Here is an 18596-nt window from a genome sequence, read left to right as displayed (position 1 = left end):
TGGAAAACGATAACCTAGGGGAGAGGAGTGAGTGGAGGCAAGTCTATGGCCGTGGCAAAAGGCGAGTGCCCTCCTTGCCTACCTTGCCTCCACAGGTGCCTCTGAGCAATAGATATGAAGCCCTAGTGGAATACAGCCGGTCCAATGGGGATGTGGTGGAGAGGCAACCTATATCAGAGGTCCCACCACAGTCAGAAAAACCTGACAGGCGTATAGCTACCTCCTCCACAAGGAAGAAGAGAAGAGTTTTAGTGGTTGGAGACTCCTTCCTAAAGGGATCTGAGGGCCCAATATGCAGAGCTGACCCCCATCACAGGGAGGTCTGCAGCCTGCCTGGAGCCCGAATCAGGGATATCACCAGGCAACTCCCCAACCTGGTGAAGGCCACAGACTACTACCCCCTGCTGATCTTCCAGACAGGTGGGGAAGAATCTGCATCCCGTAGTCTGAGGGGGATGAAGAAAGACTACAAGGCCCTAGGACGGTTGGTGAAAGAGTCTGGGGCACAAGTTGTTTTCTCCTCCCTCCTTCCATTTTCAGGTGATGACGTGGGATCGAATAGCAGGATTCTCTCTATTAATGCCTGGCTACGAGACTGGTGCTACAGGGAGGGCTTTGGGTTCTTTGATAATGCCTGGTTTTATAAGACAACAGGCGTGACCGTAATACCTGGGAAAGGTTTATGTCGTAGGGGCGAAAGGGTTCTGGGACAGGAATTAGCAGGGCTCATTCGGAGAGCTTTAAACTAGATGTGAAGGGGGATGGGGTAGTAGCTGGGCTTGCACCACTGGGGCAACGCTCTAGTATTGAGGTAGACCAGGAGGCCTCCCATCCCCCTGGGGTCAAATCGGTGTGCTCAGCTCGCTCCCTGAAATGCCTGTAAACCAATGCACGCAGCATGGGGAATAAACAGGAGGAGTTGGAAATCCGTGTTCGGTCGGGGGGCTATGATCTAGTGGCAATTACAGAGACTTTGTGGGACGCCTCACATGACTGGAAGGTGGTCATGGATGGCTATGTCCTGTTCAGGAAAGACAGGCCAGTAAGGAGAGGTGGTGGAGTTTCGCATGACTGGAAGGTGGTCATGGATGGCTATGTCCTGTTCAGGAAAGACAGGCCAGTAAGGAGAGGTGGTGGAGTTGCTCTTTATGTGAGTGAGCAGCTAGAATGTATTGAGTTCTGTCCAGGGGCGGATCAGGAGCGAGTTGAGAGTTTGTGGGTGCGAATTAAGGGGCAGGCTGGCAGGGGTGATACTGTTGTGGGTGTCTATTACAGGCCACCAGATCAGGATGAGGAGGGTGATGAGGCCTTCTACAGGCAGCTGAGAGCAGTCTCACAATTACAGGGCCTGGTTGTCGTGGGGCCTTTTCAAGCAATTGCTAGGGGAAATCCCATGGGACAGGGTACTAGAAGGTAAGGGGGCCCAAGATAGTTGGTTAGCATTCAAGGACTGCTTCTTCCGAGCTCAAGATCAGAGCATCCCAACAGGTAGGAAGTCAAGGAAGGGTACCAGGAGACCTGCATGGTTGAACAGGGAACTGCTGGGCAAACTCAAGTGGAAGAAGAGGGTGTACAGATCGTGGAAGGAGGGGCTGGCCACTTGGGAGGAATATAAGTCTGTTGTCGGAGGATGTAGGGAGGCAACTAGGAAAGCTAAGGCCTCCTTGGAATTAAACCTTGCAAGAGAGGTCAAGGACAACAGAAAGGGCTTCTTCAAATACATTGCAGGTAAAGCCAACACTAGAGGCAATGTAGGCCCACTGATGAATGAGGTGGGGGTCCTGGAGACAGAGGATAAAAAGAAGGCGGAGTTACTGAATGCCTTCTTTGCCTCTGTCTATACTGTTGGAGGCTGTCCTGAGGAGCCCCGGACCCCTGAGGCCTCAGAAGAAGTCAGGATAGAGGAGGAATCTGTCTTGGTAGATGAGGGCTGGGTGAGGGACTAATTAAGCAATCTGGACATCCATAAATCCATGGGCCCTGATGGGATGCACCCGCGGGTGCTGAGGGAGCTGGCGGAAGTCATTGCTAGGCCACTCTCCATCATCTTTGCTAAGTCGTGGGCAACGGGAGAGGTGCCTGAGGACTGGAGGAAAGCGAATGTCACTCCAGTCTTCAAAAAGGGCAAGAAGGAGGACCCGGGGAACTATAGACCGGTCAGCCTCACCTCCATCCCCGGAAAGGTGATGGAACAACTTGTTCTTGGTGCTGTCTCTAGGCACATCAAGGATAGGGGGATCATTAGGGGCACTCAGCATGGCTTCACCAAGGGGAAGTCATGCTCAACCAACTTGAGAGCCTTTTATGAGGACGTAGCCCGGTGGATAGATGATGGTAAAGCTGTGGATGTGGTCTATCTCGATTTCAGTAAAGCGTTTGACACGGTCTCCCACAGCATCCTCGCAGCTAAACTGGGGAAGTGTGGTCTGGATGATCGGGTAGTGAGGTGGATTGTGAACTGGCTGAAGGAAAGAAGCCAGAGAGTGGTGGTCAATGGGACAGAGTCCAGTTGGAGGTCTGTGTCTAGCGGAGTTCCGCAAGGGTCGGTTCTGGGACCAGTTCTATTCAATATATTCATTAATGACTTGGATGAGGGATTAGAGTGCACTGTCAGCAAGTTCGCTGATGACACAAAACTGGGAGGAGTGGCTGACGCGCCGGAAGGCTGCGCAGCCATTCAGAGGGACCTGGACAGGCTGGAGAGTTGGGCGGGGAGAAATTTAATGAAATATAACAAGGGCAAGTGTAGAGTCCTGCATCTGGGCAAGAACAACCCCATGTACCAGTACAAGTTGGGGGCAGACCTGTTGGAGACCAGCGTAGGGGAAAGGGACCTGGGGGTCCTAGTGGACAACAGGATGACCATGAGCCAGCAGTGTGCCCTTGTGGCCAAGAAGGCCAATGGCATCCTGGGGTGTATTAGAAGGGGTGTGGTCAGCAGGTCAAGAGAGGTTCTCCTCCCCCTCTACTCTGCCCTGGTGAGGCCGCATCTGGAGTATTGTGTCCAGTTCTGGGCCCCTCAGTTCAAGAAGGACAGGGAACTGCTAGAGAGAGTCCAGCGCAGAGCCACGAAGATGATTAAGGGAGTGGAACATCTCCCTTATGAGGAGAGGCTGAGGGAGCTGGGTCTCTTTAGCTTAGAGAAGAGGAGGCACTTCTTTCTACAGCCTTCCCAAATCCTAGAGGTATCTCTCAAGAACTTTTCAGACAGTCCTCAGCAAATGCTAGAGGGAGGCAATGCTGGGAGTGAGCTTCCTTCCCTTAGGATCAGCCCCCACAGCCCACCTGCACCAGGTAATCTGCAGATCAAATCCTCCCAGGAAAGCACTCCTATGGCCCATTGCTACTGCCAGAATCTGATGATCTGGTGGCCCTTTGTGCTGCTAGGAGCATATCCTAATATGCCTGGGATGTGTGCTACCTCCCGAGCACTTGTGGTGGTTCACCTGCCTGCCCTTTATTTGTCTTTAGTGGGGCTATCCATGTGTTTCCACCTTCTGAATTAGTGGGATTGTCCATTTTAACTAAAAGCTGTTACATTTCATATTTATATTTAAATTCAATTTACAGAGAAGAGAACAAGTTGTTCAGTATCTATTATTCTGTGCAACAGGAGACACACTAATTTTAGAATAGAGCATTTCCATTAACACATAAGAAAGGTTTGTTTCTTTATTCATTTATGCGGTGTTTGACATACACCAGCAGGCCTGAACAGAATGAATGGCTATAAAATAAGAAAAAAAATTTCGACACTGTCAAATGGGCTCAATAAGTCTAGACAATGGCATTTTCTTTGCATCTACCTTTCCTGTTTCAGTTTTATTACTCATTTACCTTGTCAGATCCAAATGAACAGAAAAGTGTTGGGATATATACAAAAAATTGCTGCCTACCATAAAAGAATGAACCTTGTATTTATAGAAATCTAAAAAGACCTCAGCTTATTTTAAATCTTATTTCTGGCTTGTACTGCCATCATTCAACCTCATTTGAAGGAGGGAAATGGAAATGGAACATATTGTTAATTGTAATCAGATTGAAATCAGCTTGCTAAGAATTCCTTCAACAAATTACTGTCCTCTAAAAAAGTGCAGAGTTGGAAAGAACCTGAGATTGAACATCAGTGAGGTGAATACAGAAAAATCTATTAATACTTTTACCCTACCCATAGGAGTTAATCAGAGAGCAAGACTTGTCTGAAATTAAAGGCCTTTTCACACCAGGATGTAAAACCCTTACAAATGGAAATAAAATTTTTATTTTCCATATCACTTAATGGAGTATTTAGCAAAGGTTGAAATGGTCACACAACTTTCCACAAGGTGTGTAAAATCCACATGTGTTTTAGTGAGCTATTCCCATAATTACTACTGATACTTAATGTACTAATTCTTTTTAATCCATGATATAAACCAGAAATGTGCACAGCTAACTGAACACATCCCTAGCTAATGTTAAAGTTTTCCTTTTTCTCCCTCAGTTTCCCATTTCTATAGCCTTATCTCAGTCTAATTGTCCAAGACAAATGGTTTGGTTGAAATGTTTCTGAAATATATTGAGAAAGAAAAGCAATGAAAAGGGGACAAATATCAGACCATTCTAATGTGGGGTTTTTGCTAACTGAGGTCTGACTGATATGAGGTGATAGAGCTGATCATCTACATGGATTAGTCTTCAAGAGTCACAAAGTTGCCACTAATGTCTCTGCCAAGGTATAAATACATAATCTGTAAGTAGACAATCTACTTAAGAGCATAAACTCTTGTCATATCATGAGATACAAGTGTTAACTTTGGCCACAGGTTTGACCCATAACTCAAAGAACTCACAAGAAATTAGAGAAGAAGCTCAGACCAAAATTCCCACTGGGCCTTCAACATTAACTTCACCAGGGCAGGAATTCATCCTAAAATGTCAAAATATGCCTTTAAGACATATGTTATGAAAAAGGAATTGTGGAGCTTCATTGCTAGAATCCCATGGAACTCTCCCAGATGTTGGCCAGTTATGCTGGCAGAGGAGAGGGCTGGACCCATACCCTACCATCCTCTTGCTGTCCAAACAGTTTAGCATGTCTGTATTCCCAGGGGTGCAGGAACTGCCATTCCTGTTGAACTTGAACGCACCAAGGGAGAAAGAGTAGGATTACTTGGCTAACCTGATCTCCTTCTACGACAAGGTAACCCACTTAGTGGATGGGGGAAGGGCTGTGGATGTTGTCTACCTAGACTTTAGTAAAACCTTTGACATCATTTCCCACAGCATTCTCCTGGAGAAACTGGCTGTTAATGGCTTGTACATGCATAGTCTTTGCTGAGTAAAAAACTGGTTGGATGGCTGGGCCCAAAGGAGTTGTGAAAGAAGTTAAATCCAGTTGGCGGCTGGTCACAAGTGGTGTTCCCCAGGGCTCAGTATTGGGATCAGTTCTGTTCAATATCTTTATCAATGATCTGGACCAGGGGATCAAGTGCACCCTCAGTAAGTTTGCAGACGACACCAGGTTGGGCAGGAGTGTTGATCTCCTGGAGGGCAGGAAGGCTCTGCAGAGGGATCTTGACAGGACGGATTGATGGGCCAAGGCCAACTGTATGAGGTTCAACAAGGCCAAGTGTCGGGTCCTGCACTTGGGTCACAACAAACCCACGCAACACTACAGGCTTGGGGAAGAGTGGCTGGAAAGGTGCCTGGCAGGAAAGAACCTGGGGGTGTTGGTCAACAGCTGTCTGAATATGAGCTAGCAGTGTGCCCAGGTGGCCAAGAAGGCCAACAGCATCCTGGCTTGTATCAGAAATAGTATGGCCAGCAGGACAAGGGAAGTGACTGTCCCCCTGTACTCGGCATTGGTGAGGCTGCCCCTCAAATACTGTGTTCAGTTTTGGGACCCTTACTACAAGAAAGACATTGAGGTCCTGGAGCATGTTCGAAGAAGGGCAATAAAGCTGGTGAAGGGTCTAGAGCACAAGTCTTATGAGGAGCTGTTGAGGGAACTGGAGTTGTTTAATCTGGAGAAAAGGAGGCTCAGGGGAGACCTTATTGCTGTATACAACTACTGGAAAGGAGGTTCTAGCGAGGTGGGTGTTAGTCTCTTCTCCCAAGTAACAAGAAATAGGACAAGAGGAAATGGCCTCAGGTTGCACCAGAGAAGGTTTAGCTTGGATATTAAGAAAAATTTCTTCACCTAAAGGGTTATCAAACATTGGAAAGGGGTGCCTGGGCAAGTGGTGGAGTCACCATCCCTGAAGGTATTTAAAAGACGTGTAGATGTGGTGCTTAGGGGTATGGTTTAGTGGTGGACTTGGCAGTGCTAGATTAACAGTTGGACTTGATGATCTTAAAGGTCCTTTCCAACCAAAACAATTCTATGATTCCATGATTTTGCATTCCCCTACCACTTTGTTCATTCAAGGGTCCGTAGGGAGCAGAGGAACTCTCTTATCAGAAAGAAGCCAAGAAACACAGATAGTGAGTATGCTTCAACCCTCCTGCCAAGATGTCTGGAGCTGTTAAAAGTAGATTACATGAAAACAAGACAGGAACAAGACACTGGGCATTAAACCGTGAAAGGATGTCACTTCTCAGCAAAGAGGTAGTTGCCAGTAGGAAGTTCAGAGATGATGCTGAAATACACTTTGCAAAGGAAGAAGGGAGTCAGGAAGAAAAAATTCTGTCAGCACAAGCTATAACGACCTTAACTGGATACTCTGTGACTATTCAAGAAGATTGCTCATCTAAAGGTGTAAAACAGCTGCCAAGATGAAGCTTAAGCCTTCCAGTAGCAAAGGAAAAGTGCAGCATCTTTCCAATAGAGGCCAGATAGATTGAGCGAAAGTGACTAGCAGCTGCTGAAATAACTAACAAGAGGCACTGACTAGCTATACTGAGAGGCAGAGAAATAGAGAAAAAAATGTTGTAAAAAAATTCTGAATTCTAATACCAAGAGCTCGGATGTTCACCTGTTATTAACAGCGAGTCAGAGCAGCCTCTGGTGATAGTTGAGTTTGTCACCCTCCTGCAGTATAGCTACTGCTCAGACAGAACAGAAATTTCAGTCCTTTCTGTGGTCTTGTGCTGTACATATGCAATATAATGACATGGGAAGTGAAACCTCTCTTAATTTTATACTCTCAGTTCTCATTATGCAGAGGAAATCAGAGGAATGTTAGGAATGAGCAATGTACAAGGAAAACCAATGAAGTTGAGTGGTGATAGCCCTTCAGCTCCCAAAATTCTCTTTCTATAAAGCAAAGAAAACATGTCACAGAAAAAAGAAAAGCCAAATCTGTCTGAATCAACTATCTAATAATTGAAGACTTACTCTTTTCACACCTGAGCTACCTTAAATGTCACCATAGGGTCATTCAACTTATTTAGTGCTTTTTTCTCCCACAAACACTTCCCTTCTCATCTCACATTCCCACAGGTCCCTTGCAGCCTATAATGTTATTAAGTAGTCACTAGCTTCTGCAAATACCACCCAGCTGATCGGGGTGGGCGAGGACTGCTTACCTGCTAATCAAGTGCTACCCAATCCCTGTCATTATCGTTAGCTGAATTGTGATGTCTGTTTGTTGCACATGATGCTTTCCCCAGTTCAAAAATCAAGCAAAGTAGTTCTTTTACCTAGAGATAACCCTTTGATCCACCCTAGTTTAATCCAATACCTTCTATGCTTGTAGGCGCCAAGAGGCTGCAGCTTTGGTCTGGAACTGGCAGGAGCCTGAAGCTGGTATTTTGCAAAGAGACAATACCCATTACTCAGCTACTGAGCAGTAGCACATTTCTGGCAAAGGAGATGATGCTTTTCAGCAGGGATCGTGGGAAAGTTAGAGGATCCAGTGAAGGGAGTACAGTCTGCTATTAACAGGCTCACTTGACCTCTGCATCCCTAAAAGGTTTGGCTAAATGGGCCACATGATACTCTTCCAAATACTTCAGGACTGACCCAGAGCCTCAGTACACAATAGGGAGGTATTACAATGCTGTGCTTTGGCTGAGATGGGAATTTGATTCTAATTGCTTATGGTCAGCAAAGCCTGGACAAGTAGGAGCTAGATTTCTGTGTCTTAGCCCTGCTATCATACTGGAACGTCTGCCTCTTTGGCTTCCTGTACATGTTTTTATGTTGTTTGAGGGGATCAGCTACCAGATCAGACGTTCTGGTTTCTGTGTTTGTAACACTGTTACAAACCTCAGGCCCAATTAATTAGCCATCAGTTGGCCTTGGCAGCCAAATCCAAAAGAATGTATAAAAATTTCAATTATTTGCACAGCCTAGTTAGCATCAGTGTACTGCACCTAAAGTCACACACGCTTACTCTTCTGGTATCTGAGCCAAATCATATTCTGGGCACAAAATACAGGCACTGCATTGCCTCAAGAAGAGATCCTTGGGTCCAGAGGGGACTTTCAGACCACCTGAATAAGGAGCCCTGAGTCCTTAAACAGCTGAAGAAAGAGAGACATACCATATAGTCAAGGAAATGAGCTACAGAACTGATTTTTTTTTCTTTCTTGCTGGCTTCATGACTTTGTATTCCTGGTTATCCAGTGCCAGGTTTCAATGGAAGGCATGGAAATCTGTGCCAATATTCACCTAGCAAGGGTATATCCTGAGAAAAAGTAGAAACAAGGGCGAGGTGTCTCAAATTGAAACAAATCAGTGCTTCCTGCTCAATCACCAAAAGCGTGCGATATATACTGTCACCAGTGGGTCCTTAACAAAAGATCACAGCTGCTGGGCTCTGTGCTAACTCTGTGCTAACTCTGCACTGCCTGTTGCTATGGGTTAGGTGGATTTGAAGCACTGTCAATGGGTCAAGCTCCTCCATGGACCTGTACCCCTTGCCTCGCAGAGGAATCGCAAGAGTGCTGGAGAGACCAGCCACTCGGCCTAAGGCAGCTCAGTGTCTGTCCAACCTCCCAGAGTCCCAAATGTGGACGTCAGTGAGACTGGTTAGAGAGAATAACCTTTCTGTATTCGTATCCTGTAAACGGGACATGCACTACAGCCAAGCATTACTTCAGAGCCTGTCTCACCTTTAATCCTCAGTGTTCTGCCTTTGAGAGGTGTATTACACGTCATTGAATTCTCACCATTATACGTTCTGCATGTATACCTCTCTAGTTTTAAAAGTATACATTAGTTTGCAGTTACCATAGTTAGACATTGTCTATACTGAATAAAGCAGTTTTATGCCTGTGACTCGCTCATGTACATCCGGATGAAGACTGAGTCTGTTTTCTGCCACAGAGCCAGTTCTGGCAAAAGAAAGTATGAAGAAGCACAAGACAGGAGTTGCCAAGCAGTAATAAGACTCACCTGAGCATATACATTTTTTAATTGCTAAATGAGACATGTTCCACAACAGCTAGTATTTTTTTTAAGGAGATAATTCATTCCCTTCATAATAGACTTAATTGTGCTCTGATTGCTCACACCTGGAAATTTTGTTTTGCAGCACTCTTTTTTTCCCCAAAGCACTTTCAAAGCATAGAATGGGCCTTGTGCCAGGTATAGTATATGATTCAAGCCCTGAAATAAATGGAATGGAATTTGCAGAGCCAGCTCGAGACATAGACAAAGTATGCAGTTGCTGGGGTAGCTGCCTGCTTTGCCTCTGCCAGAAACCTACCACTGCTACTGCCAAGGGAAAGGATGCTGTGAGTAGGCTGGAAACTCTTGTTCAACCCTCTTGCAGAAGCAGCAGTCATGGCCCCTTGCTCTGGCACAAGCAGGAGCACCATGCCTGCTCCTTCATCCCAGTGCTGCCCCTGCCCCTGTCAGCGCTCATCTGCAGGGTGGTGAAATTCTGCATTGTCTTTACCTCTGAGCCTGCTCTGGTTCCTGCATTATTTTGGATTCAACGTTTTAATTGATATTTGTTTGGTTTAAAATGGTATTCAGGGTAGTGAAATAATTTTCAAATCTTCCCATTAGCTATCTGAAATTTAACCCCAAACAAATCTGAGAGTATGGAGATGTTTTTAATACATCTCAAGGACTGCCACCCCTCAGATATTGTTCTTTCTAGCCTGTATCTTGATTTCTCAAAAGACCCTCCACTCAAGTAACCCCATCAGAATCTTCCTCTCATTTTCTCTTTCCTGTGTCACTGGAAGTCCCATCCTGAGATAAGGATTCATTATACCGTATGCTGTTCTCCCCAAATCCTAAGAGATTTCCCCTCCTTCAATGAACTGATACTTTAAATGGATGAGAAAGGAAAAGGGTAGGAGAGCAAGCTGAGTGACAGGGCAGTGAACTAATTTTCTCTACATTGGGAGCCGTATTGTTTATTTGACATACCCAAGAGTCCAATGTAACAGTGCTTGGCATAGATAAGTGCCTTCAAAATGAATGTAGTATACCTTAAGACAACAGAAAATCTGTTCTTCATAATGGAAGACACATAAAACTAGAAAGAATCAATTTCAAATAGCCCCGCAGAGTGCAAGATGGACTGAGAGAACCGGTATGGATGTACAAGGGATAAACTCCATGCCAACCAGCCCAGGCAATTCTACTGAATTATTTCATCAGAGGTACACTCAGTGATGAATATCTTCTTCACTAAAAGCAGAATTTAGTAAAAATAATCTAAAACTGCGGTGGCAGGTGGGAGAGGAGGACTCAATTGTGTTTCTGAGCAGACAGAAAATAAAAAACAATTTCTGAACTGAAATCTGGTCTCTCTTTTTTTAATTAATTCCTTCTTCTAACCTATCAAACTATAACATGAAAATAGCTCAGATTATACTCTACGGCAGTTGTTTACATGCATATTTCCCAGTTCTCCAGTGAGCAGATTTCTAAAGCAGATCACTCAGTGTTGAATTTTCTCGGCAAAAGGAACGTAAAAATCTATCCACAGTGAAAGCACCCATTCTCTTCAGGGGTAAAAGATAAGGGTTAGATAGACAAACCAGAAGGAAAATCTGAAGAGGTGTAAAATACTCATAATTTCTATTGACTTTAAGCTGCCTAGAAGCATCTCCTGGGAATGTTTCTCTAGATATTATCTCTGTAATCATAGTATTCTCAACTGAAAATACAACTGCTCTGTTGCAGTGCATTTGTGTTGTAAACATGTGAAAGTGTCGGACTGATAAATGGATTGCTAGCAGAGATCAAATGACAAATTCATTAGCCACATCAAGTTCTAAAAGGTAGGACTCAATACTAGCTTTCTCAATGAGATTTCTTCCAATCCTGACTCCTGTCATTGGCAGTACTGAGCTCGTGCTTTGTTCTGTTCTCCTACAAGTAACAATTTACTTGAATGTCACTGAACACTGAATGGAGTAAGATTTGGAAGGGCTGAGATCCATTGTTAGAATAAATTTATTGACAACAGCCTTTTTGTGAAAAAGCAATTTAGGAAAAAAAGATATTTAGGAACATGAACATTTTGGAACAGTTATCTGTTGTTACAGGCAACCACATACTCCATCTTCTAAGTGGTTTTCTCTCTGCTACGCTTATTGGAAGGCTGTTCCAGAATCATGTTTTTCCATCATTAAAAGTCTTCTAATTTCCAGAAGAAAATGTAATCATGACCAGTTCTGTTCACTTATTCTTAAGCCAGTGCTTTTCTTTAGAGGGAATAATTTATTCCCCCTCCCTGTTATGTTTAAAATGACAGCCACATCCCCACTCAGTCCTTCTTTTCTTGGACTGATCTAGACCAGCTTTGCTTTTGAGTTTGTTTTCTAAGATGCCTCTTAAGTCTCAGAAAAAGTCTTTTCTGTGCATCTCTTCAAGATTGAATCCCTCTCTTGAAAACAGGTGACTGGGATTCTGCATAGCATTCCCAAAGAGACATCACTGCTCTTTCCCCAGCATGCCAGCACTTCCCTCTCTTGCTGAAACACCTCACCTGATAGTTTACTGGAGCTGCTTAGAAAGTAGATCTTTAGCCTCTGTATTCAGTGAGTAAACAAAAGTTATTGAGCTATCAGATATAATTTAGGATATCTGTTTGGGGTGAAAGGAGTATATCAGTCTTAAATGTTAGCTTTAGTCTACTTACCCTGTAAATAAGTGCCATTTAGAAGAAATGTCTTGTAATTTTTAGTTCTTTCAGATTCTCTAGAGGCACGAGGCATGGATTGTTGGAACCGTGCAAGCACAGACCAGTCGTTGCACAAAAGAGCTGCTATTCTCAGTGAAGTTAATCCTACTCTATATTCAGTATAATTTCTTTCACACATTCATATGCCTACTTAAAAACATCATAGCAGATTTTGGAAAAGGTATGAAATATAAATACAAGCACAGCTGATGTCTGCAGTAAATATATCCATATATTTAGAAAAGTCTTCTTACATAGTCCATTCCTAGATGACAAAATGAGTCAGTGATTATCCAAAGCTCCCAAACTTAGAGACTCCAAGCAAGACTGTGGGAAAATGGGAAAAAGGGAAAATAACACTGGCAATAAAGGACTTACTTAGAAGGTAGCTTTTAATATATTGCTAATTTATGCAGCTGGTACATTAAGGATCTATTGTCCTTACTTCCATATTAGGAAACCAAACCATCTTTCCAGTCTCATCTTTTCTAGTCTCATTAAGATCAATAAAAATTCACTTCTAGACACAGAAGTCTTCTTGGCCAGATACATACTGCCAGCTACCCCACAATGCTCTCATATTGAAACAAAGCTTTGTTAAGTGCACTCATAGAGGACAGCTGGAGCTGTGTAAAGATTGCCTGAAGTCAAAACATAAAAAAAGATGAAAAATGGATCTACTGCTGGGACACTGGAGCAAAGCATTTATGATAGAGAAAAAGCAGGGGGAAAATTATTCACTATGGCCTAATTACATTAGAAACAACAATTATTCATCTGGTTGGAGAAAAGAGCCCAAGGGAAATGGAGGAAAGGACAGCACTTAAGTCAGTTTGACATTTGTTTTCCTTCATGTGGAAAACCATTCCTCATGAAAACTGGGTTCTGCCATCATACAAAAGTTCATCATCAAAATAAATGCCTCAGAAAAGCTGTTGGATGTTATCACTGACTGCATTGGAGAGCCATTACTAATACTGAAACCTCACGAGACACGAAACATATAAGCAAGTATAGTTCTAATGGGAAATGTCTACAGACAACAGGTATATTTTGGCACCTATACAACATCTTTATGGATATTGGTTCCCACAGGAAATAACAATGCATTTAAGCAGTACACAAACTATTAACTGTCATTGAATTATATCGCAAAGGTGACCTATAATCCTGAAAATTGTGACTGGTTTTGTTCTATAGCAATAGTTTATAAGCTGCAAGTCAGTAAAGCTCACTGATGCTTTTCACAGTATGCAGATAGTCAGCTTCCCAAGTAGGAGACTCAAAATGAAATATTATTAACAATTTATGATTATTTCCATGCAGATACTGAATGACTAATTCCTATCACATTTTTTTGTAGTTGCAGGAGGGAGTGTTTTGCACCTGTTTCTCTTCCCCCAAATCTAATCATCAGTAAAATTGTACTCAGCCAGCTGTTAAATTTCAGATCAGTTAGTATATTTCATGCATTTAAAGACTGACAAAATATGAAGTAATATAGCCACAATAAAATGCCACAGTGATACCAAGAGAAGTGATCACCAAGCTTGCAAAGCTTCACACAGTCTTGGATGTTGTTGTAATACCTACCTAGATTCAAGCTAATGGTGGATGTTCATGTGCAAGCTAGAGTATCCAGTTAATGTCATAAAGTTAGAAAAAGTTTGGAAAAATGTGGACTGTTTCCAGGGATCATTTTGAGAGCTTAAACCGGATTCTAATTGTTAGAAATTTATGTAAAACTGGTTAGCTCATGTAATCTCCTGTGGTGTTATTCACAAAGGGATGACGTTTTAGTGTTTTGAGAACAGAAAGCTCATTAATTCATTTAATTATAAATCCTTACCTTTTGTCGATACACCTATATTGAACCAACTGCCTTGCGTCTGAATGAAACAAAATTTGTGTTTTGGCTACACACATATTTGAAGGGATCAACAAACAAAATCAAACATTGCAAGTAGCTCCAATCCTACCACAACAGCTCTGTCAATATGCCTAATACAGTGATAATTATTCATTCATGAATTTATAGTCTGAGCATGGAATTTTAACTCTGAGTTTTATATACTGTTTACCACATACATTTTCTGAAAACAGTGGATTTAAAGTATGTACATACACATACATGTGTGTGTTGAATATACATACACATTTATTCCACAGAAGGCTGCCCACATGGTTTGATAAATATAGACAGATAAATAGCTAGGTAAAGTAGATATGGTGACCTGGTAGCATTACTGATCACTGAGGTCACACAGAATTTTCCACTGACAGACTGCTTAACGCTTTGCAAAATTTTAACTATATCTATTGGAATGTTACATGCCATATTTTTATGTTAAAACACCTTAGACATTTCTGAAAATATAACTAAGGAAGAAAATGTGGGTGTAGCAGAACAATAGCCAATGATTTTTTTTAAGAAGCCCTCAGCCTGCCTGTTTTTGAGCTGGGACCTAAAATATTCCAAGGAGCCTTCCAGAGTGTCAAGAGTTTGTGCTATAACATTTTTATAAACATTCAAAGTTGCGCACTTCAAAAGCATCTGAAAAAAAAAGATCATACATGGTTAACAGAGACATATTAGTTTGGCAACTAAATCTCACATAGGTTCAATCTCAGTTAAGTGTTCTAAGTCCCAGAGTTTCAAGACTGAACAAAGACTTCCTCCCTAGCTCTTCCTGGCAGATGAAGCTTGCTGTAGTGTCTGTTTTCCCAAGAGGGGACATGGAAGTGGTCTTTCACCTTCAGCATTGCAGCAGCTGATGCACCAAGAGGAGCCAGTGGCCAGACCAGAAACATATTAGATGGGGACTGGAAAGATGAGCAAAGCTGGAGATGAAGAGAAGCCACAGCAGGAGCTTGTTAGAAGACTGGGGCAAAAAAAGACAAGAAATGGAATTAGAAAAAAGGGTGGATTTTTGTGCCTGGTCAGAAAGATATTGAGAGGTGCCCAAGGCAACAGGCCTTTTGCCAGTGAAACACCCTCTCCTAAAGTGTGTTAAACTGAGCTGGCAGAGCAGCATCTCTGTATTTTTATACTGTCAGAAAATAGGTATTAACTTCACTAATAAAAGGTGTCATCATATTCCTCCCTTTTCTACTCGATGGACATTCCCAGCCTCTTTATATTCCCAGATACTCTGTCAGCGTCTGTGTCTGCACTGTAGAGCTACTGGTCCAGTCCCTGCAGATTACTCCATCTGGGGAGATGCACAGTCCCGTAGGATCCTGTTTTTCAATTAGAGAATTATAATTAAAATATTCATTAAGATATATTGTTGCAGTCCCTGAAGAAGATTTACATTATTTAATGCTGTGGTCATAGATTGTTCTGGTTAAATCTAGGAATATAACCGCCAACTCCTCACAGAAAATGGATAGTTTGACATTTTTATTAGCTCCAGCCTTTGTTCTGTGGAGATGACAGTCAGTTACCTACACTGGCATGACTGTAAGAAAGTAGGTAGCAAGTGCAGCTGACAGCATCTTGCAAGTCTGTGATGCTATGTCAGCACCACTGCCACGTGCCTCTTCAGTGAGAACGGGATGTGGAGGTAGAGTCGTGACAGTATGTTCCAAGGTGTCCCTGCGGTTCTTCTAGCTTGCTCTGTCAATGTTTCATCTGGGATTATTAGTGTTTATAAAAGAGTGCCCTTAAAATAGCTGCATGGTGTTAATAGAAGCAAAAATAGCGGTTCCTGTGCTTGAATTCTTCGTACTGGGGTAAAATTGGGCTAAATTGGGCAAGTACAGAAATCATAATAGCACAACCCAGTTTAAGCGTGACTTTCAAATCCCCTTCAGGTCTTAGAGAACACTGAGTTTAAGCTAAAATCAGACCAGTAGACATTCTTATCTGCTCTACAGAGAATCCTTCTCTCTTTAACAGATGCAAGATTTGTGGTGGCTTTTGCTTAGAGACGGCTAAAGTTATTCACTAAGTCCTCCACTCACAAGTAGAGCAACCATGAAATTCTCCAACTTCTGAAAAACACATTATTTCAGAAAAATCATTCAGATTTGCATTGGCATTTATAAAATAACCATGTATATTCTAGCATAAAAAGAGCAGTGTTTCTGAAGAGTAGCACGCGAACCAGGGATCTGCATATCAGATGATACAAATTTTACTCACCTATGAAATATGGAGAGGGGAGCTTAAAGGGCATTGTGTTTACTTTTCTCATAACATTATTTCTTAAATAGACAAAGCAGTCTGTACGAGTCTACTCCAGGCACAGTGGATCAATCACCATCTACCACCAAAACTGATGAAATGTTAGTTGTTCTTCACTAGACAGTGAAATAAAGTGTTGATCATGTTTCACTGAGAAATCCACGGGTTTTTTTTTCAAATTGGCTATAGGTCTGTAAGTGTCTTCAGTTATTATTGTCAGATGAGCCACAGACAATATTTGAAGTAACGTGCATCATGTTCTAGAACAAGACAAGGAAACACAGGCTATTACAACAGTGTGTTCAAATTCAAACCTCACTTGACACTGGAGTCTGTCTCAATCACATCAGTGAGGGATAAGGGAAGCTCTATAGGAGGAATATTAGTTACTTTCTCATGGCATAATAAAAAGCCATCTTAAAATTTGATGTGAAATACTTTCTTATCAGGTTTTGGGGACAGACATTTTTCCTGTAGTAGACTGTTATTTGTATACTGTGACTATACAATACCTTTTTTCAGTAGACTTGCTTATTATTTTCAATACTTACAAGTTTCTTACAACTGTTGTTTCAGAAAGGAAACAACACAGTGACAGAACTGGGAACATTTTCCATTTTGTTTCCTTTAAAATTTAGACAAAAATGTATGTATCTTTTGCTGATTTCTGATTTGCCAATGATAAAACAATGTCCCATGTAAATTACAGAAGCTGACAAATTAATTTTTGTGTTTGTATATCAGGCAAATAAATAAATCTTACAGTTACTAATTATTTTCCAACCTTGCACATGTGAATGTGATTAGACTGACTACAACTGACACTGATTATCTGAGACAGGATGTTATTAAATCCCTTTGGGGAGTTTTTGAAAGACCCACCACGTTTAGAGCAGAGAGCTTTTTTCTGCATTAGCTCATTTATGGAGCAATTACACGGGACTTACTACTGAAAAGATGTCAGGAAAAACACTGAGCAAATAGCTAAAGTGGAATTCACACCCCTCTCGTCTCTGTCAAAACATCTCACAACCTCATAGCCTTAAAACGTTTTGTCAAGATTTTCTATAGCAAAGCTATTTGCCATATATCAGTAAAAGGTATGAGGTAGGTTAGATTAAGACTACGTGGAAGAGAGCTGGTAATGAATCTGAAGACAGCAGAAATTTCTCCATGCTCAAATGGCTGCTTTGCTCCAAGAGCCCCAATTTAATTAATTTTGTGAGCTTGAAAAGTCCAGTGTTTTCATTTCATCCATCTCAGAATTTGCAAGTTTTGTTATTTCATTAGAAAACTACTACGGAGGATTTCTCAGCGAAGTGCAGAGAAATATGCAAAATGCACTGGTTTGAAAAATTTCCACTGGTTCTGGAAATACCTGTGGCTGAATTCACTGGTTTTTTTTTCAAAATTAAGGTTTCAAAGACCTGATATTTAGGAGCAGTTTATAATTTTGTACCTAAAAATATGCAGATACAAAATGGAAAGCCAGGTAGAGACCATTTTCAAATCTGTATTTCTACAATGGACTGTTTTCCTGACAACCCATAGTTGAGAATGAAAATACATGGTGAAGTACACACCTATTGATTATGAGATTTGCAGTTTGAGAACATCAAAAAAGCTGTGAGGGATAAATAATGCAAAGTAATACTGGATTCACTGGAAAATCGACAATACTGAGGTATTATGGATTGCATATTTATTCTCACCTCCACTTTGGTTTTAAAGCTAATATTGCTGTAAATTCATTTGATGACAACACCTAAACCTCAGGCCATCTCATTTTTTCTGTCATCCCAGGGTGTCTTCACATACTTAATTCAAGTCTGGTATGGAAGAAGTTAAAAGACACTTAAAGGTTCCTTCCTTATTCAATGAACAACTCAGTGATACAACTAGAATAACGTGCTGGAATTCACTCAGTGCTTTTCCTCAGAGTGCCTTAAAGACCATGTAGTTCTTGATATGAAGCCAATCCCAGGGTGAACTTACACCAGTGGCCAGAGTCTCAGCAGAGCTCTCCTTTCCCATAATCACTGAGATTCTCTGCTGCTCTCTGTAGCACAGCTACATGAAGTGTGTCCCTGTATTTAAAGATGTGTTCACGGTCCAGAAGGTCCCTGCTTTGCAGTACTCACTGGTAACTGACAGTGAATACTGGAAGGTAGGATTTTCTGCATGTATAGTGATCACTGACCACAGGGAAAGCTTATGCAAAAATTCTGGTTTGTAAATATGAATGTACTTAGGAGAGGAAAAACTGATCTTTTATTGAGTTTATCCTTCAAGGCACATTATGTTGTATTTGTGAGACTGGAAAGGAACACAGT

The 18596-nt window shown here is 42.0% G+C and overlaps 1 protein-coding gene across 1 annotated transcript in view; it reads left to right on the top strand.

The window, feature by feature from the left end:
* The window catches only part of BEGAIN (brain enriched guanylate kinase associated), a 167228-nt gene that overhangs the window by 63589 nt on the left and 85043 nt on the right, over positions 1–18596 (top strand). The window lies entirely within an intron of this gene.

The sequence above is a fragment of the Nyctibius grandis genome, chromosome 4 (genome assembly GCF_013368605.1).
Source record: "Nyctibius grandis isolate bNycGra1 chromosome 4, bNycGra1.pri, whole genome shotgun sequence".
In the NCBI taxonomy this organism is placed as follows: Eukaryota; Metazoa; Chordata; class Aves; order Nyctibiiformes; family Nyctibiidae; genus Nyctibius; species Nyctibius grandis.
This window is presented reverse-complemented; position numbering and strand designations above follow the sequence as displayed.